This window comes from Aedes aegypti, chromosome 2 (assembly GCF_002204515.2).
Source record: "Aedes aegypti strain LVP_AGWG chromosome 2, AaegL5.0 Primary Assembly, whole genome shotgun sequence".
Classification (NCBI taxonomy): Eukaryota; Metazoa; Arthropoda; class Insecta; order Diptera; family Culicidae; genus Aedes; species Aedes aegypti.
In genome coordinates, this window is record NC_035108.1 from 176,489,652 (window position 1) to 176,512,016 (window position 22,365).

General features: G+C 35.7%; 1 protein-coding gene across 1 annotated transcript in view; it reads left to right on the forward strand.

Moving 5' to 3' along the window:
* LOC5566023 overlaps positions 1–22,365 on the forward strand; it is a 345,245-nt gene that overhangs the window by 131,380 nt on the left and 191,500 nt on the right. The window lies entirely within an intron of this gene.

Sequence of the window (22,365 nt, forward strand, 5' to 3'; positions counted from 1 at the left end):
TCATCGACATAGGGAGAGATATCGAGATGAAGAACATCGAGATGTGGAGAGTCGACTGTACTGCGTATCTTTAGCAATGAAATATTTCGCATGAAATATTCCTTTTCAAATGTCAAATGTGAAATTAATGATCTAGTTATCCGCTGAGAACGTCAACCATTCGATTGGAAAGTTGTTATTCTGACCCAATAAAATGTTTTAGATTTCTCTTTTTAGGTTCATTTTGGAAATTCTGATCATTAAATACAAGCACTCATCGTCCCGCCTATTTATCAAACTGGAGGAGTTTGAATAATTAACTGTTGGCTCACCAAAATTTTACCAGAAACGACCAAGTTGGATGTGCAGTATGGTTTGACCAAATGACCTTCAGAAATAATTCGAAGGGTACTTGCAGCTAGCTCCGGATCATCGGAAATTTTCACTCATCCAAACAAACATTTTTATGGATTGAGAGTTGAACAAGTCACTCTCAAGCATATTACAGCTGAAAAACTGAAACCCAATTTCTAATGTTTCCTTGTAATCTGTTGGGAAGAGACAGCCCGATCTGCAGCATTTCGCCTTCAAACGCTATTTGACGTGTCAACCTAACCTAACCTTTTAGACAATTGTAAAACCAAACCTCGTTCCATACACTTATTCACGGAGGTTACATGTTCACGGTTGAACTACGTTAACAAAACTCTAGACCAAAGTTAATTGACACTTTATAAACAACGAATACTCCACATGGTAATGCGCTGTACACATTTCAAAATTACTTAGTTTTTCCTATTGGTTATCATTATTTGCCCCAGTTTTCTAATGTCCTTCCTTTAATTCTCAGCAATTTTTCGCAACCGTTCATAAGAAAAATAAGGATAATGATTGATTGTTTGGAGTTTTATCGTTACCATTTGTCAGATAAATCAAGGCGCTCTTTGATTGATTAACCATTGAATTTCAAGATTCTGAAACTTTTCATTGACAGTACATGAAATGTTTAAATAATCAATTTAGTATGACTTACGCAGTGGTTTACGCTGTTAAGTGAATCCCCTTAATATTTTTAGCATTTGGCGTTTATTTGGCGCATATGTTCAATTTGATATTTGTTCTAATTGTTATGTCTGTTTGACTGTGATTATGGCTGCCAAAACGAATGACTAGTTACTTAGCTTTAAATAGACTAATTTATTCATTTTGGACAGAGTGTTACTCAATTAACCAAATGCCACAATAATTTATTTATTTATTTCACCGTATTCGACTGAAAGTCGCACAAACTGATCTAACTATATCTAATAACAATAATGCGCCCTGCGTACTAATATAGGGCTATTATAGAGCTGACATGTCCTACATTGGCCGTAAAATAGCCCTATAAGCCCAAAAGCCGAGTTAGCGAGCTAGCGGTTACTTGGGTACGCGTATATAGTTTGGACATTTCCATATGAATTTTCCACAAACGGCCAACATGCATATGCGCGTAACGATCACTTACACAAGGAGCCAACCAGATGACTGCTTCTGATTAACAAACACCCTCTGGTGCTGGTGATCTTCTATTTTCAGGCAACAATGGTGCCTGCCACGTCAGAATGTAGACCAATGAGCGGAAGGGTGAGAAGAATTGATGATGCATGAGCCTATGTATGCTATAAAACGTTTGACTTTTACTATGTGCGCTGTTTGCCCGTGAGAGAGAACGAGACAGCAAACACGGTGCACGGCCCAAGTAATCAGATAGCACTTTAATTCGCCTTGCGTGCCAATATAGTGCTATAATACAGCTGACATGCCCTATATTAGCCGTACAATAGCTCTATAAGGCCAAAAAGACGGTTACTTGGGAGTAAAATTTAACAGAACAAAAGAATGTATGACTCCCACAGTTGACTGCATATACCGCTGCGTTTTCGCAAGTACATGCGGGAAGGGTGTAGGGGTGGTAATTTTTATGGCAGTGAGGCTTGTTGTTTGGTTAGCAGACTACCTTTGTATCAGGCGTAAGGAAAGGCGTGTTATAATGATGGAGAATGGAAGTGAAGGGAAACGGTTTTTGTTTGTCCGTCTCGGGTTCTAGCAAATGCTATGAACTGTGATAGATCAACAGTGATATATTAGGAGTGGAAGATAGAAGCAAGTGAAAGATAAACTACAAAGTACGAGGAAATGAACGGGCCTGGGATTAAACCCATGATCTTCTGCTTATAAAGCAGAAGCGGTAGCCATTGGACCACCAAACCCGTCAGTTTTTTTTTGTTTTGAAATTAGGCCCGTCGACTAATGATAAATTTGTATTGAAATGTCTAAAAGTTGAAAAAAATCCAAGTTATCCCGGCAAAATATTTTTAAACCTTCAGGTTCCTAAAATTTTCTCAAGATCTATTCTCGACGAAAACAACCCGAGATATATCTAACCAAGATGATAATCTACATTTCGACACCTTCTGGCTGTAAGAGGGCTTAGATAGCAGGATTCCTAATTAATTTTAGATAAACTTATGTTTAGAATAAAAAAAACTGCTTTCGAAGTTTTGATGGTGACGATAATTGTGATGACGGATTCTTGAACGTCAATAGCTGTGAACAAAGCCCATATGAGTACAAAGTTTAAGGGGTAATGCTGGGTATAGCAAGAATCCAGAATTTAAAAAAAAATAAAGAGGAAACTCTATTTCTACTTGGCATGCATTTTTACACAAACAAATTATTATAACGAAAACAATTTGCCGAGAGCCCAACAGCTGAGTATTTTGCATTTTTTTTTATACCGGAGCTCGGTAATTATTTTACTAAGATGTCCGCAAACTAATTTTATTTCGATATCATGGCGAATGCTAACATTTAACAAGTTCTATGTAAATATTTCCCCGATAATAGGCAATTGATTACCGAAATCTCAGCTGTTGGATTTTCGAAAATCCGTTTACCGAGATCGATTTCCGAATTATATTTTGTACGTTAAGGTCTTATGTAGATGCTGTATTTCAGCTTCGTATTTACTTATAAAAATACTTCTTTTTATGTTCTCTGGTGTTACGTCCATACAGGGACATAGCCGTAGGCTGGTGTACCATGAGAATTTTACCATTTTTTAACAGATTTTTCTTGATTCTATACCTTTACCCGGAATGCAATTTACCGAAAGACCATTTTCCGGAATGTACCATTACTCAAAAAAAAAAAAATCATTTACTGGAATGCACAGTTACCCGGAAAACTAAATATTCCATTTTCGATGACCTTTATCGGTACATTCCAATACAATTTTTATTCTCCATAAACACTTCCTCGAAAGACATTTCCAAACTAATAAAGACCAAATATTGTGTTGTTCTTTCATGTCTTATGACTGCACTGGGACAAGGCCAGCTTCTCAGCTTAGTGTTCTAGGAGTATTTCAATAGTTATTAGCTGAGAGCCTGTTCCAATTTACCAATATTAGTAAGAAATAATTTTCAACCGACGGTATTCAGTTCCACCACTCTCAGCTCGATCTTGCTGAATAGTTGCATTTGATCACTACAAATATGTTGGCCCTGAATAAGATATAAGCAAATATCACGATACCTACATTTTGTTGTACTTGTAAATTGTTTTTGATATAATTAAAAAAAAAGTTTGTTTTAGATCAGAAAACAATGTCTTCAAATTTAGAACGAAAAACCAAAAGCTTCGCAAGGATAAAAAGAATAAAAAGTATTGTTGTTTTGTTATATTTGATGAAAAGTAATATCGAGGTCGATATAAATGGAAATGGGGAAGGCTGTATTTAAATAAATAGCACTTAAAAATATTTGGAGTTGTGACGGGCTTTTTATTTTCTCAAGTTAAGACAGTTTAGAATCCAAATAATATTGTATCAATATATTAAAACATAAATCTTGCGACAAACAACAGTGCAATCTTTATTCTAGCTTTGTGACTTGTGAAAAGTTCAAAAAGTAGATCAAGAAAAAGATTAGTGCCTTGGTAACCGACAAAATTTGCCATTGTAATGTTCATTTTTGGATTCCGAGATAATGCACCTCAATAGATCAACTTTGCCTGATTGTGCCGATATCCCGGATGGCTTTTTTAGAAATCCAGAACCAAGGTGATAAAAAATAATAACGATAAGCAATCATAAAAAGATAATAGTTTGTCATTTTCGACTAAACATATTTCCAAAAAAATGCCAACATTGGTGAAACTCAAAAAAAAACAGTCAAATATATAAAGAAGGTTGCATATCAGATGGAGCACCGTCACCTTGGAATGTACCAAGTTATGACTATTATGAGCGTCAAAAAATTTTCGGGAATAGGTATGGGCCATACGGGGAAGAGGAGTATTCCGTAGATTGGCATCCGGGTAATAGACGTTTGGGGAAACGACTTTCGGCGAACCGACACTTGGGGAAAAGGAGCACAATCAATCGTATAAAACATTCTAATCATTACTTAATACTCCCTTGAAGAATCGACGTTCGCATGTTAAACGAAAATTTGCATTGTTTTTGCCATAGTTAGCCTATTCAGCAATGACAAACTGCACAGGTAGGGAGACGGATCCTATTCTTGGCACTTTTGATTCAATTCGGCAGTGGGGTTTTTTGAAAGCTACAAAGCTTTTTAGTCACAATATGCGACATACTAAAACGCTTCTTATTGCAAAGTTTCAGACAATTCGACCGATAAAAAGTCCCAATGCCAAAGTGAATCATGGAAGTGCCCAAGTAGCTGTGCATCCTATATTAAAAAAAAAAACCTTATTTGGAAAAGAAGGGTGCATCTTCTATAAAATGCAAATATTTGAAGACGGTACATATCGATATAAATTATTAGGAAATCTTAATGCTTACGAATTTTGAAGGATGAACCTCCCGTGTCAATTATTTTTGGTGGTCATCTGAAATAATTCAGAATTGTAGAAAAAAGAGTGGTTAAAGTCCAGACAACCAGACAATGTACGTATAACTAATTCACCTGGAGGCTTTATATGTGCATAATTGCACTTATAAGATGTCGCGAAAAGGCCTTCTACGTACAATAGTGGAGGCGACATACGTGCATAATATGTAATGAATAATAGCATACAATGTGAGTGTATATATTTTCTGCCGAACTAACCTGTGATCTTATGCGACTTAAATTATGATAACAAATGTTGTATTAACAGCTGCCATGGATTGATTGAGAAAAAATGCGCTTTATGCAAGGGAACTCATCAATCTGACAATATTATCCATAGTGTTTTGGGGGTTTGATGTTATTTGTATGAATAAAAGAGTTATAACATGAACTTTTATCCGACTTCTGGTTGTGAAGGAGTTCGCGACTACAAAGAAAAGTCATGCTGAAGGTGTCTGGTTCGATTCCCGGTCGGTCCAGGATCTTTTCGTAATGGAAATTTTCTTGACTTCCCTGGGCATAGAGTATCATCATTCCTGCCACACGATTCGAATACAAAAATGGCAACTTGCTTATAAGAACACTTAGCTGAGAAGCTTGCTCTATCCCAGTGAGGATGTAATGCCAAGAAGAAGAAGTAGAAGAAGAAGAAGAAGAAGAAGAAGAAGAAGAAGAAGAAGAAGGAAAATAAATTTGTGGTTAATGGTTTTCCGGTGTTTATTGACCATTCTTGAATTTGCATATCGTGTGGTAAGTACAAAGTTTTTGTAGGCTCTATGAGGTCGAGTTAGTTTCCAATTTCTGACAGGAACCCAACATCATCAGCATGAACTTACTGTTTGTCTGCGTGTTTACTGCTATGGCTCCTTGAGCCACTGTAAAAAGTACTTCTGAGTGAAATAAACTAGAACCATAAAAGAGTTTGCCCATAGCACGTTTCTGAGCAGTATCTAGAATTGTCTCTAATTTATTGCAATCATTTTTATGTGTTTGCAAATGCCGGCCAAGACCAAGAGCCGCATAAAGCTTGATGAACACGACGAGCCATGCATTTACAACATATTTCAAAACCACCACGCCACCAGTAAAACCTTACGAAGGACCTCCAGATCGTGCCTGACATTCACTCTCGCTTTTTTTTTTTGCAGTTTGAGCTCGAAGTCTGCCGGCAACGGTACTCCGGTTTTTCTAGTGTTGTGGTTTGTTCGTGCACTTGTGTGTATCTCCCTAAATCGACTTTCACTGAACTCTTGGCGGGAGCTTGTGGAGTTGAGGTTCTGGAAAAACTGTGGGTGCATGTCGTTGGCTGCGCAGCTTCAACTGGCTCCAATCCGGTTTTCCTAGTAGAGTGCACTTAAATTCCTACATTCGCACTCACAGCTGACTGGGGAGGTGAATGAAGTGATAAAAAACTAAAACTGCTCTTGCTCTGTTGGTGGTAAGGGTATGCGATGTGATTTTTTTAAGTAAAAAAATTCAAGTTTTAGCGTTATGTAATAAATGGACGCTGCCTTATTGCGTTTCAATTTCCACTACACTGAGAACAGCGTTGCAGTTGAAAATACTTTATTAGAGGGTTAAATTAAATACACAACGCCACTTGATTTGTGCAGACTAAATTTGCATTTATTTCAAACTAGTGGTCCCGGCAAACTTCGTCTTGCCATCAAGTAGGCTGTTGAAAAACGCTGTGTATCGTCCCATACAAAATGACAGTACCATGCACTCTCGTTTTTCCAACTTTCCCGGTGAATATCCAGGGATTTTTATACACACAAACACGTCGGAACCCTTGACGAACAAAACGGAGAAGGAATCATACATTTCCGTTGACCCGTTCGTAAGCCATTTCGTGACATACAAACATCATTCCATTTTTATTTACATAGATATTTTGTGCATTTAATTTTACCATGGTACCATTTCGACAGTAAAAATTACTATATCATGGTTAAAAACTTGCAGCAAGCCAGAATCGATCCGCGGATCTTGCGATTGTCAAGCGCGAACGCTTACCGCTCGGCTATCGATGCAGTTGGATTGAGAGGGACCAAAACGCAAATAAAAAGCGTTCTTGATAGCTCAATCGTGATTGGAATAGTAAATTTAAAAATTTGTTCATGGTTCTCATTACTTTAACGCTTGTTTCAGTGTACTCTTTTTGAAGCAAATTAACTTGCTGCCCAGTGCATTGAAAAGCCAAATAGGCAGCTATGAAAATATATTTACCAAACTGTGTTGCAACAGAAACACAAATATTTCAAGAACTTAGGTTTCAAATGACGAAAAAAGTTGATGTTTTCTACGCCTATGAATGATGATCGCAACTCCTCCACATGCCCCATCATCATTATCATTACGATATACAAAAAGGTTTGACAGCACGATGGCACGATGCGCACTGCCGTTTCTACAATATTTTACGGCTTCATTCGAAACATCGCATACCCTTAACTGGTGGCTGGGTTGCAACGCGCAACAGAGTGCAGCTATGTGACGATGTCAAAATGTAGGCCACGGAGCAAAAATGCTTGCAGCCATCATCGGCGGACGTACCAAGAAGACCATTTCTAACGTTCCAAAGGCTAACCGCATGGGCGAAGGATGGAAGTGAGCAACATTTGTACCTCAGCAGACCAAATCGACCAATCCTTCAGCTCCATGTCTGACTGGTTTTCTGATTGCAACGGGTTTGGCCTGGTCGGGATTGTGAAAAATCCTAACTGAGATCGAAAATGCATGCGTTGGGTGGTGAAATGAAAAGTGGGATTGTCGGATTACCTCTTGCGATTATCGCCTTGATTTGGCAAACGAGAGCGAAAGTGGGTTGAGAACTCTTGTGGGTACTGCGCAATCTAGTTTTGTTGAATCAATGCAATATTTCATGTCACGGGATGTGTGCAATATTTTGATACGTTTAAATTTTAAAGCACAATAAACAGTTGCTGCGATACACGATTTCCTGATATAAGAAATCCTATTTGTGTGAAAGTTGAAAAACACAGTCAAATTTAGCGTGACATAATTTGTGTATCACTTCTAACAGACCTTAAAGTATTTGTATTTCTGATGCTCTAGATAGCGTACGATAATCAACGAATCCAAGGAATAAAAAGTCGTTATAATGCGAAGTTCACAAAAGCTGTCTGGATATGCTTAGAAGAAGTCTCTTGTTTTAGTTACAATGCTGAGCCAGTACATTTGTATTTTCTTTCATTTTAATCAGTTTTTGGTTCTGTAGAACCGAAACAACTAAGATTACCCTTTTCTAGTTTCAGAAGACCAATGTTAAGCTTTAACGCTTTTTACAAAGCTTGATGATGTTGAAACTCAGGTTAATAGACCATTTCCGTCAGATCTAACCCCCAGTTTCTGTATTTTTGTACTCCTAATTTTCTTATGAATTTTTGAGAACATGGATACTCACCACATTTTGCAAAATTATTCGAGATGCGACACAGTTTGTTCAACCCTATGAGTATCAGAGTGGTGATTTTTCAACAGTTTTCGATTCCACCCCTGCATTGGGATGCTTGTTTACATTTGGAAACGTCAAATCAGGTGCTCGCTCAAACTATAATCGTGATCCCGGTCAGGGCGCCCCAAACAGGAGCACCAACAAAACTAACCTCAAATTACTCAAACAAACGTTTTTGAACCAGGTGTGAACTGGCGCCCGTTCTGAATCACTGTTTCAACCCCAACCCGATTCAGGTCTTCCTGTAGGAAAATATGTTTTCCTCCACAGATTCAAAATTCAAAACCACCCCCAACTACAAATCTCTCATCCACCCAACAGTTACGGTACCGCTAGTTCTATTAGAGACTATTATTGCTATTCATGCCGACAAATGCCTAAATCTATCTGTTGACTGTTGATCCGGCCTTGGCAGCAACAGCCGCGCCAGGAAATTTTGAGCGGCTGTTGCTGCCTCAAGTCGGGAATCTTTCGGCTTATTCAATCCTCGTTTGTATGTATGTATGTTGCTTGAGTCTTGCTCTGCATGCGGCTCCACTCAACAGTAAGGTCAAATTCTATTACCAATATGCATTCAATATATCGCTGTATGAAGGGCCAAAAGGGGGGTGGCGGACCCGTAGAAACACTTACGCGAAACCCGCGGGAAATAGAGAATCACCTTCCAGCCATATGATCCAACAGATTGAGTATTAGAATTTGCAATACTTTTACAACTGTTGGAGAGAAAAGTACTAGACGCTAACGACTAACACTTTTCCTCTTGACTCCGATTGGCACTCCACTTCATTGTCCAGTTGTAAATTCAATGATGCCCTGATACTCCCTGAAACAGCATGCAGTGTTATATCGGCCGACATATATTTTTCTTTTCAATATTTGTGCTACTGATGATATTGGGCTGGTCGAGGGAAGAATGATAAAAATAAGCAAATATTTTAAATAAAAAAAATCAGCGATTTGTTAATAAAGTTTCCGGATACATCAGAAACAACATTCCAGTTTCCATATGTTTAGGAAGGACAAACAAAATAATATTACATCCGACGCTTCGTTTCATTCGATGTAGCCTACTGTAGAAAAACAAAGAAAATTACACTAAGGGAACACCTACCCTAGATTTAATTGTGGCCTAAAGATAATTTAAATTAAAGAAAATATGCTTAAACTATCGTATCCGTGCTTGGATGACTTACCGAATAATTCAGTTATATGTCAAGCTTCAATAAAGAAGGTTTCTAAGGATCCTTTTCAAGCTAACCTTCTTCTTCTTTCTGCGTTACGTCCCAACTGGGAAAGAGCCTGTTTCTTAGCTAAGTGTTCCTATAAGCACTTCCACAGGTCTTAATTGAGAGCCATTGGCGTAGCCAGAGTTTACATTAGGGGAGGGCAAGCGACTTCGAAAGTTCATTCATGAATTTACACAATCTCTGCGCCCGTTTTTGTAAGAAACGTTAAACTATAAAGGACATCTTCCCTCCTTTTGGTTTCACAGTATGCCGAGTGGAGTCCAATACACGTCTTAGTTCAATTTGTTGAGCATTCAACGCCTTGAAAAATTCCAGATTAAAAATTTACATTGGTAATGTTCCTATTGACCATAAATTTTAGTTATGCCATTTACTGAAACGGAATTGAGTATTGTATACAGTTTTTTCAAGAATTCCCTAAGATTGTTTTCACTAGCAATTCTTCCAGGAAAAAAACTCCAGAATTTCTCCAGGCATCTCTCTTTCCCTAGTAAGGGATTCCCTTGAAGATTTTTCCAGGATATGGTCTTAGTTTACCCTCTAGATAATTCACTTTGCCTTAATAGATGTTATGAAGTATTTGTTCTTGAATTCCTTCAGTAATTAAACTCGTAATTTCTCTAAGGGTTGATTCTAGGATACTGTTGTATTTACAATGAATTCTTTAAAATTTTATCAAATTTTTTCTTGAGATATCATCAAGATATTTTTTCTTCTCCCATAAACTTTCCATTTAGGGTTCTTTAATCGATCTTTTTCCTGAGGAATTCAATGAAATTCTTACAAAAAATGTATTGAAATTTATTGGGCTCTCGGAATGTGTCTTTGAGAAAAAGCTGTTTAGTATTTTTTCCAGACATTATTTATGGCATTTTTTTTAGGACTCCAACAGCTACAACAAGAATCTAAGAATTTCATTCAAACCACCAACATACCTAAAAAGATTCATATAAGAATTTCTCCACGGATTTCTTTAGAAGCTCCTCCAAAATAATTATGTTGAACAGGAGCTCATTTTGGATCCCCTTCAAGTAGAGTTTGAAACAATTTCTCCAGAATTTCATACAGATATTTCTTCATAAATGTTTGCCCTTCTTTTTAATTTCTTCTTTAGTACCATTCCAAACATTCATGATTGTAATGTTTGGAATGGTACTAAAAAGAAATTGAAGAGAAGGGCAAAAATTCATGTATTTCTTATATCTAGGTGTTACACTTCATTTGCCGTAGCAGTTCAGATTTTTTACAGATGAGTTGATTTCACCTGCCTATAAGACAGAAATTTTTTTTTTGCCCTAATGTTTGGGAAATACAGTCGACTCTCCACAACTCAATATTCTATAACTCGATATACTCTATAACTCGATGGATTTTTCGATCCCTTCAAATATCCATACACCGTGCTCTCCATAAGTCCATTTTTAAATCCTTCTTATTCGGGGAAACTTGAACTAATTCTTGTTTAGATGTGAATAAATACTTGCAAATTGTAATAAATGTTGAAAAACATTAAAATAAAAAAATATTGTCAGTAAAATAATAAGATTTTTCGAGCATTTCTTACACAAGAAATCATATACAGTCAGTGACATAAGTAAGTAACCAAATGTTGTTTGTCTATACAAAATGCTCAAGTTTGGGGTGCTGTATCTCAGCTTCTGGTAGTCCTAATTGGCTGAAATTCAGATGACGAACTACAAATAACTTGAAGTTTTGCCTGTTAGGGAATTATTACATTGCAGTCATTTTACATAGAGTTTCAGAGGGTTGTTCAAAGACAAAAGTAAGTAACTGAGAGATTTTTTAATTTAATTCGAAAACGGTTAGTCGTGGAAAGATCGTCTGTTCCACAAAGTTGTTCCATTTCAGAACTCACACAAATTTTCAGAACACACCAACTTTCCACGACTTACCGTTTTCGAATTAAATTAAAAAGTCTCTCGGTTACTTACTTTTGTCTTTGAACATGTCTTATTTCCCTTACAGGCAAAATTTCAAGTTATTTGTAGTTTGTCATCCGAATTTCAGCCAATTCGGACTACCAGAAGCTGAGATACAGCACCCCAAACTTGGGCATGTTGTATGGAAAAACAGCATTTGGATACTAACTTATGTCACTGACTGTATGTATTGGAAATTCAAAAATTTGTTCCTTCCACTTTGGGATTTTTTGCATCGATATATTCTATAACTCGATAATTCTGTAAGTCAATGGTCCTTTTAATATCGAGTTATAGACAGTCGACTGTACATCCAACTGTTTCTTGAAAAATACCTTCTCCTCATTCCTCTATTTCTCCATGTTTTTTTTTTATAGCTAGTAGAAGGGGATTTTTTTTTATTATCATACAAATTGGGCCGAAGGTCTCAGATTTTCATGAAACTTTTTCCACAGGCAGGGCTCATGGATATATGAATAAAAAAAAAATTGAGAAAAATTCGGGGTCGCCTATTTTTCCGGAAAACTCAGGTGGAGTTTTTTTGTTTTCCCTTGACACTACTTACTTTAAAAAATCATAACTCAAGAACGAAGCATCGTAGAAACAAAGTTTTTATATGAAAATTTAAGCAAATTTTCTCAAAAATCAAAAATAAAATATGAACTGGAAAAAGCTTTCCACAAAATTTTCCACCGTTGGGAAGAAAGAAAAGCTCGCGGAAATTTTTTATTAAAATATTTTTGAGAAGGAAACTTTATAAACTTCAATTCTAGTAACTTTTAGGATGTACTTTTTTTTGTTCCTGAGTTATGGTCAATTTTGTGAAAAATGACCATGTTAGCCTTTTCTTTGAAAACCCATATTTCAATCGAAGCATCAGAAAAACAAGGTTTTTTTTATCAAAGCAATTGCAAATTTTCTAAAAGATCTGAAAGAAACGATATGGGATTGGTTTTAATGAAGTATAAGTCGGATTGGATTATATTTTTCATGAAACATTACACCGTTAAGCAAAGCTGAAAAAACTGTTTCTTTTCCATTCCAAGGGATTCTTTCTTTTCTATGGAACAAATAAGATTCTTTTTATATTTTTCTTTAATTTTATTTATTCAATTATTCAGTACATAACTTACATTTTATCTTAAAACTATCTATTTTTTCAACCGGGAAGATTGCCTTTGGTTGCTACCACCAGAAGATTTTCGTTTCTTTGTAGTATTAAGAACAAAGCATGCTGTATTTTCTTGGTTTTCATGTGCATCTGAGAATTCACTCGCAAAAATGCTTCGTTCGTCTTTTGGAATAAATGAATGATATTTTTTGTTCCAGGAATTGGAACAAGGTTAGAAAATCTCTCCTGAAGTAATTCTTCAGCCTCTGAATAGTCATTTTCAGTTGCATAGATGAATTCCCAATCTTTTTTAAATTGGTCTTTCACCTTTTGCGACACAGCCCAGTCAAAAAATTGTTTGGCGTTATTAATTTCCGCTGACTTTCTAATACTAGCATCTCTAGCCATTCGCTTAATATTACCACCGATACCATCACATGGACCTTTTCCATGTGAGGTTGGGAAAAAGTGCCATTCTGCTCTAATTTTAAAATCATTTTCATGGTTGCATACATTTTTGAAATTTGATTTATTTTTGTACTGCTCTCCGCAACCATCAGAAAGATAAATGATTTTTTCAAGCTCAGGAAATTTATTTTTCAATCTTGAAATTAGTTTTGTTTGAAAAGCATAAACTGATGTCGTGTTATGCTTTTTAATGTCAGCAATTACAACAAAATTTAAGACTTTGATCGAAGATATGTCTTTGTAATAAATTACAAATGGATGTATTGTTACTTGAGGTCGTACAAAGTAATGGCTTTGAATGGAATCTTGTATCACGCACGAATAATTTTCCGCGAAATCCATCTGGCACATTATTTCTTTGTTTTCAACTAGTGATTCGTTTTCAGCTCTTATAAATTTATTTTGTTTATCTACTTTGAATTGATGCACAAGAAACTTCTCTGTGAGATTTTTCAAGTTTTCTATAAAATCATTTACATTTTCCTCTTTGTTGATAATTTCACAACGAGGAGAAATAATCCAAAAACTATACTTAACTTCTTCAACGGCAACAAAATCTAATTTCTTTAATTTACAATCCTCACAGGACCTCAAGTAACAATCATCTGTACTATCTGGACATATCATTTGACTAGTCAAAAAGGTGTTAAGTTTTTTTTCTGTATTATGAACTTCAAAGCAATTAGTTTTTTTCAATGCATCAACCATGAATTTCATATTCTCATGTATCATGCAAACACAAACATTCATGGCCGATGAATTTTTTGTATAAATACATTGTTTTGGTTTAAGTTTCCAGAACGATGTGAATGAGACAGATTCCTGTTCACTCTTACAGGTTTCCAAATATTGTTTATATAAAGTATCCAAAGGGTCAAGCAAAAGGCGTTTTTGAACATTTTGGCGCACTCCATTGGGTAACTTAATAGATGTGGTATCTTTCAAGCCAGGAAATGGCCGACTGATATCATCCCTTAGGTAAAAATTTGAAACTATGTCTTGGACATCTGATCCATGCGAGGGTCGTCCTACTTTTGAAAGTGGTTGAATCCCTAAATTGTATTTTTTTGATTCAGTTATAACGTGTTGAGACACGTCAAAATGAGCTTTAACTTTGGCATATGACCAATTCCTAGGAAGTAATTTTAGAAGTTCAATTTGCTTGTCAGGTTCGGCTTTTGTAACAGCTGAGTTCAAATTTAATAAAACGGAATTAAAATCCTCTGTAACATCGACAATATTAGGCGGAAACCAAGTCTTTATTTTACTCAAAATTTGATTGAACATTTCGTCCATAGAAGCATTGCGATAGTTACTACTAGAAGCATCCAAACGTGAATATTTTACTTGAAAAGAAATTTCCAAGAATTTAGCAAGCTCTTGTATTTTTTGTACATTCTGTATAGAACCAACTGACTCAGGTATCAGGTATCAGAAGGCCGGCTCCAGAGGCACGTTCCCGCCATTTGGGAGATTTGTGCCATCGCCATATTTGAGCCTATTTCATCATCTACCCGATGGGAGAGGAAAGGGAAGGGAAAGATGGGAGGAAATAGGAGTGGGATCCCTTGAAGAGGGAAAATCGCATAAGCGAATTAAGAGCATGTAGCTCCATACCACAAATGGGTTCGAACAGCGCCCTAAAAAGGGCACTGCAAAACGCATGAGCGTAAAGAGAGCCTATAGCTCATTACCACAGCGGGTTAAGAATACCAGAAGGTCCCGAAGATTCAGGTTTCTGAAATCAGTTTCACTTAATAAGTGTTTACCAAGTAATTGGAATCGCAATTACGCGAAAAATTGACATTTACATATCAGGTGATAAAAAGTTCCATAATCGGAATCACAACTACCACATACAAATGTATCAACACACTGAATATTTGCCATGTGATAGTTGAGTCGGCAGTGGCCAGTCAAGGTTGTAACCAAGCGACTGCAATTCTGCTTTGACAGATTTGTTAAATACTTAGCCACCCTTTTGGATGGCTTAGTAATGTACAGACGTCCACTCGTTCCGCGAAGGGAGTAGTGAGGAACATTTCCTATAAGCAAAGTGACAAGCAATTGTGAGATCACTCGAAGCAAGGGCAATTGTGTCCCAATTCACCGAAAGTGGAAACATCCAAATCACTAGGATTTCCAATGGACGAAGAAAATCCATGGAGTTTGGTCACAACCAATTCCCAGTTTGTGGAATATAACAAATGCAAAGTCTGCGAATTTACATTCTTATGTTCATATAGAGATGTAGCGATGATCAGATAATGATTCATCATCTGATACATGCCAATTCGTCAACTCGTGACAGATTCTATTCGAGCAGAGCATTATGTCTAACATTTCTTCTCTAGCAGATACCATGAAGGTTGGAGGATTTCCTACAATAAGTAATCCAAGAACTACTTGAACTACTTAAGCATTCCATCAGACTGGAGCTTCTCAAATTGATATCATTGCCCACAATCAGCAGAAGGCCTTTTCATAGGCAGTGAACGACAACTCGTTTGAAATCATCCATTGGGGATGGTTGATCATGTGGTAAATACACCACAAAACGAAAGACGTATTTCCTATTGAGGTCACGTACAGAAATATCAATTGTGACAGCACATACATCTCTGGTTGTTAGCTCAGAAATGAGTATGGCGACGTCAGCGCTATTTACGAGCACGCATGCACGAGGCATGGCGCGAATTTGCCATTTCATGTTTCTGAAAGTAGCAAAAACTGGGTCCACTAGGTTTCCTAGATAAAAGTTTACAAAAGTAAGGTTTTTAAACTAGCGCCACTTGAGCTGTACCATTTGCATGAGTCTACAAAGATTCATCGTTGCTGACATTTTATGCTGGAGATTGATCTAATTAAGCTATCCTAACCGTAGCCACTACCCAAACTAGGCAAGATTAAGCTTTTCGCAATCTCGGAACGAAAAAGATCAGCAGCGAACAAAAACCAAATCGGTATCTCTTAAAAGTCGCCAAAGGCGAAAAGCACAGAATACACTGTGTAAAACGCATAATGCGAAACCATAGAGGTGAAAATTTAAACTAAATTACATTAAATGTATTCATAATCCCACCCTAATTTAGCCTCAGGCTTGAGACTGAAGAAGGGCAGCCGATTATCTCGAAGAAACACAAGGTCACCTGCACCATTGCTCCGGGTAGCACAGGAAGGGCATAATACTGTAGAGGGCGCCCTGGAACTCCACAGGCTCCGTTTGCGGTTATTCAGACCCCCCTAACCATTCATTTTTAGGCACGGTAAGCTTAAAGCCGTATGAATTAGGGGTCACCTGTGAGGTGGACTTTTACCACCGGAACAGGCAGTCCGTAGTGTTAATTCTTAGCCAGTTGAAACAACCGCTACCGACACTACGCGGCTATCTAGGCTGATCGGGAAAAGGAAGTTAACATTGATTATTAACTCCTGGCGTGCCCAAACAGCCAAACATTCATGGCCGATGAATTTTTTGTATAAATACATTGTTTTGGTTTAAGTTTCCAGAACGATGTGAATGAGACAGATTCCTGTTCACTCTTACAGGTTTCCAAATATTGTTTATATAAAGTATCCAAAGGGTCAAGCAAAAGGCGTTTTTGAACATTTTGGCGCACTCCATTGGGTAACTTAATAGATGTGGTATCTTTCAAGCCAGGAAATGGCCGACTGATATCATCCCTTAGGTAAAAATTTGAAACTATGTCTTGGACATCTGATCCATGCGAGGGTCGTCCTACTTTTGAAAGTGGTTGAATCCCTAAATTGTATTTTTTTGATTCAGTTATAACGTGTTGAGACACGTCAAAATGAGCTTTAACTTTGGCATATGACCAATTCCTAGGAAGTAATTTTAGAAGTTCAATTTGCTTGTCAGGTTCGGCTTTTGTAACAGCTGAGTTCAAATTTAATAAAACGGAATTAAAATCCTCTGTAACATCGACAATATTAGGCGGAAACCAAGTCTTTATTTTACTCAAAATTTGATTGAACATTTCGTCCATAGAAGCATTGCGATAGTTACTACTAGAAGCATCCAAACGTGAATATTTTACTTGAAAAGAAATTTCCAAGAATTTAGCAAGCTCTTGTATTTTTTGTACATTCTGTATAGAACCAACTGACTCACCCGAAGAAGGAGTTTCCTTTGGCGATGCCAACGAAGATAGTGGTGAAACGGCAGACAATTAATCGTTCCATAAAAAAATATAAAATTTCCATAAAAAATGCAAAATTTGCCAGTAAAGAAACAAGGGTAAAATCAACAGAAAAGTTAAAAATTTCCATAAAAAAATAAAGAAGTGCACAGAAAAAACAAAATTTTCCATAAATAAACAAATTTTGATCAATAAATAGATTCAAAAGTGCAGTAGAATCGACAAAAATCTCACTAAAAAATATCGAATTTTACATTTAAAAACCTCAAAATGTCCCTATTTTCTTCACAAAAAGCAAGAAATAATTATAAATTTTCCACAAAAAAGCCAAAATTTGCAATAAATAAATAATAATTCGCCCACAATAAATAAAAATTTTTTATGGGACGTTAATATTTTAGCCGTGGTGAAACTTGTTCCTCAAACGCCATTGCTTCTGGAAGATCCGTTACGAGAGCCTTCTGGTCACCGGTAATGGAGCACTTCACGCAAATTTTCATCTTTTCCGTAATCCACCGAACTCCATTCGAATGAAGCTTACTGATGAGGCCTTGGCTGATCGATCGTAGATTTGTCCTTACTGATTTGTGGCCGTCCAGTCCGAAGGGGTTACAGCATAAAGAATTGTATTCGTAATATTGAACTTTGTCCATTTCAACAGCTTCGGGAAAACTTTTTTCACTTTACAAAAAATAATAACGAGGAATATACAGCTGATAGACAACACTTGCACTTTCTCACTGCTCTTTGTTAGTTTTTGGTAAACTTATGATTCTCAAGCCATTTCAACGCTTTAAACCAGAATTGGTAAATACCTATTTGTCATATTGTCTACCCATTTATTTAACTGTCAATTTTGTAGTTACCTAACAGGAAAAAATTGCCTACATTCTGATTGAAGAAAACTTTGTTTCTATGTAGTTTCGTTCTTAAGAAATTTTGATTATGAACTTATAAATTTGTAAATATATGGTTCAAACAGCTCATCCTAGCAATATTTGATCATGTTTTAGGAACGAAAAATGAGCGTATTGAAACATATTGTAGAATTGGATCTTATTGATCGCTCTTTTCAAATATACTTTGTTTGAAAGCTGGAATAGCTAATCGGGTTTTCATTATTTGTTTTCATTAACAGTGAAAAATATCCTGGGAAACTGATTCCATTTCAAAAATTTCATAATTTTTAGATAATTTGAATCCGGTTCGACAAGTCATGATGAGTCGTGAGTCATGATTTTTAAACGAAAAGGCATGTATGGCATATCTTTGCATTTTTTACAAAATTGACCATAGATCAGGAACTAAAGAAAAGTACATCTTAAAAGTTACCAGAATTGAAGTTTATAAAGTTTCTTTCTTAAAAATATTTTATTAAAAAATTTCCGCGAGTTCGGGCATAGATTTTCCAGCTTTTCTTTATGAATTTCCCCATCGGTGGAAAATTTTGTGGAAAGCTTTTTCCAGTTCATATTTTTTTTTTTGATTTTTGAGAAAATTTGCTTAAATTTTCATATAAAAACTTTGTTTCTACGATGCTTCGTTCTTGAGTTATGATTTTTCAAAGTAAGTTGTGTCAAGGGAAAACAAAAAATTTCCACCTGAGTTTTCCGGAAAAATAGGCGACCCTGAATTTTTCTCAATTTTTTTTTATTCATATATCCATGAACCCTGCCTGTGGAAAAAGTTTCATGAAAATCTGAGACCCTTCGGCCCAAACCCGTAAGGAAATAAAAAAAATCCTCAGAAGCTTATGCAATCTAAGATGAAATTTCCATTAAATTCTGCAGTTGGTTTTTTGGTGCTGCTAAAGAATATGAATAAATTAAGATTAACGGAAATAAGCAATATGGTGAAGATAAATCGAAGCCAAACCTAAAATTGTCAAGAGCACATATCTGAAGAAGCAAACATCCGTTTAAACTGAAAACTTAATCAATTGGTCACTTGCTGGTGGTGACCAATCGGTTAAACTTTCAGCTGAAAATTTCGAGTTTGACATCGATTTATCTTCACATTAAATGATGTATTGAAAAAAATCTCTGAAATTATTCCTAATGCATGTTTGGAAGAATTCCTGTTTGAATATTTGGAGGAGTCCTGAGAAAAATTGTGTGTTTGTTCCTAGTGAAACCACAATATTAATTTCTAGACCAATCAACACGATACCCGACCAGTGGGTTACGACAAAATTGCAACACAATTACATCAAGATTTGCTACAAATAACAAATTTCATTTTAGTTTTGTTAGAAGCACATTGAGTTAATGGAGGAAATCATAACATAATTAAAACAAAATCAGTTATAATAACAAAGGCTGTTTAAAATTTGTTTCAATTTAAAACATAATTATGACACAATTTGTTATAAAAAATTGAGAGCGATTACTTTTAACAAATTTTGTTATAATTCAGTTATGGAATATTACAAAATGAGTTAGATTTTTTGTTTGATTTGAAACATAATGAGTTAAATATTTGTTTAAATTATTACAAATTTTGTTTCAATTTTGTTTAGTGTAGAAGATTATTTAAACTACTTACCAGCCAAAATTATAACATATTTTGTTACAGAAAACGCGCTAACTGAGTTACAAAATCTGTTTCAACTCTGTTGTAATCCACTGGTTGGGTACGTTTTAAAGATGTTATTCCTATTTAAAATCAAATTACATTACTTGATCTACTCCGGGAGAACTTTTAGAAGTTTCTGAATATTCTATAACATTTAAGGGGAACTTCCCTCAAGAAATGGAGGGGTTGAGAAACTCTGCAGTGATTTCGTAGATAAGGTTCTTAAAAAAATCTCCGAAGCAATTCCAAAGAATTGCCTGGAAGAAAACTGTGCTTGAATCTCCATATGATATTTTATACAATACCTAGAGCACTCCAAAGCTACTACCTTCAGTAATTTTCACATAGATTACTATAAAAAATAAAAATCCAGACGTTTTATCAACTGATTCTTTCACCGTTTTCTCCAGTTATTCACAAAAGTTATTTCCAGGGAAAAACATACATTTTTGCAAGAAACCCTACGACGATTTATTAATTCATTCCTGAGAATTTTCGAAAAATGCTCAAAAACCATTTCCAAGAATTCCTTGATAATTTCCACCTGGGGTTTGACAATAAGTTCTTCCAGAAATTTCTCTAGTTGCAATATTATTGCTGCAGTTCAAGCATATCTTAAAAAAAAAAAACAAATCTTCATGGTTTCTTCAAAACTTTCGAAGTTCAAACACCAGGTAATGCTAGAGGAATTATTACAGTTTAAATCTTGCGGATTTTTGCAAAACTTTCTCAAAAACCTGAATAATTTGCTTGACATTTCTTTGATTTCATCCCTAGATGAATTGCAGGTCGGACTCTATAATCCGGAGACTCGATTATCCGGAATTTTAGACTCGATTATCCGGAGTATGTTTTTTGATATTCTTGTTTTTCTGTTTTCATGGATAATTTGAGATAATTTAGAATTGTAATATACAATATAAATGGTTTAGCAGTTTTGGACGTAAGTAGGAAGGGGGGTTTGAAAAAGGTTCTTATTGTGTATGCTAGCCAAAAAACTGTTTTCTTCTGAAGATCCCAAATGTTCCTAGAAATAATTTCTGACTGCGCCACTGCATCGTATAAATAAAACAACGAAAAAAGATAATATATTAGTTCTTTTATCACAGATTTTAATTTTTCTATTAGTGATTCGATTACCCGGAGTGAAAAAAAAATCAATACTCCAGATAATCGAGTCATACCTGTACTGTAACAATTCTTTGAAAACACCTTTGGAAAATTACTCAAACAAATATGGAGGAATCCTGAAGAAATTTATAATTCTTGAAAAAACGGGAATGTTGTAAGAAATCCTAAGAAAATCAATGGACAAATTTCTGCAGAACTTCACTGAAAAATTCTGTAACGATCTTTGGAGGATTCCTGATGAAATCTCTGAAGTAATTTCTATGACTATCCTTAGAAAACTTCCAAGCAAAATTCTCAAAGCTATCTTTAGAATTTTGCGTAGAATTCTATAGGAAGAATGACTTCGAAAATTCGTTAAAAATTACAAATCAATCCTCCAACGAGATCTTTGGAGTGATATGTGAAAGAAATCTAACAAATAACGTGCAGTAATACTTGTCGCATTGTAACGAGGAAAAAGTCTAAGCAAAATAAATTGAAAGTTGTTGGATTTTTTATTCAAGTGATTCAAAGTCAAACTACCAATTTTTTAAAATAAATCTTTCGTCATCTAAAACTGACTATTCGTCAATCATTCATGTATTCTGGGGAATTTCTTGGACCTGGAAATATCAAGGAATTTCAAATCCGTAAATGAGTAGACACCCTGTATAAATTATTATTAATATTATTATTATTATTATTTATAAGAGAGGTTCAACAGACAGTTCAACAGAGTCATTCGCTTCCAATATAATAACTAAATAGTGTTCTGATTGTCTGACTTGTTATTGGATTAATATTTTTATCAATATCGGAAAATATCGGGCCGAGAGATATCGGATGTCGTATCGATGAAATTGACCCGATAACATCGATATTTGCACAGCCCTAATTTACGCATCTTGCGATGCTGATCAAAACCAACTCACCAAATTCCTTTTTCAAAACTCCTCTGCAATCCGTCGCTCCTCTAACAATTAACACTACGTAATACCACCCGAAGAAATCGACAAAAAACTGCAGTTGGTAATCCATTCCGAACCGAGCATTTACAAACCTCAACACGCTTAACACACAAAGAAGATAAAAAACGAGTCGAGCGAAACGAATTTGACTCAAGTTGAACGCGCGCAAAAAAAAAAAAAACAAATCATCTTCAGATATAAATCTCAGAAAAGAAAAAAATGACATTTCTATCACTTTGAAAAACATGTTTCTACAGAACATTTGCAAGTGGCATAGCAACATCCGCCGAATCTAATTTTCACCAGCCGAAACGCGGAACGATGTAGGTAAACGTGACATAAAACACGAAGCCGCCCGCGCGCACGGCTTGCTGTGATCGTCCATTTTTATTTTCATATATTTGTAAAATATAACAATATTGATAT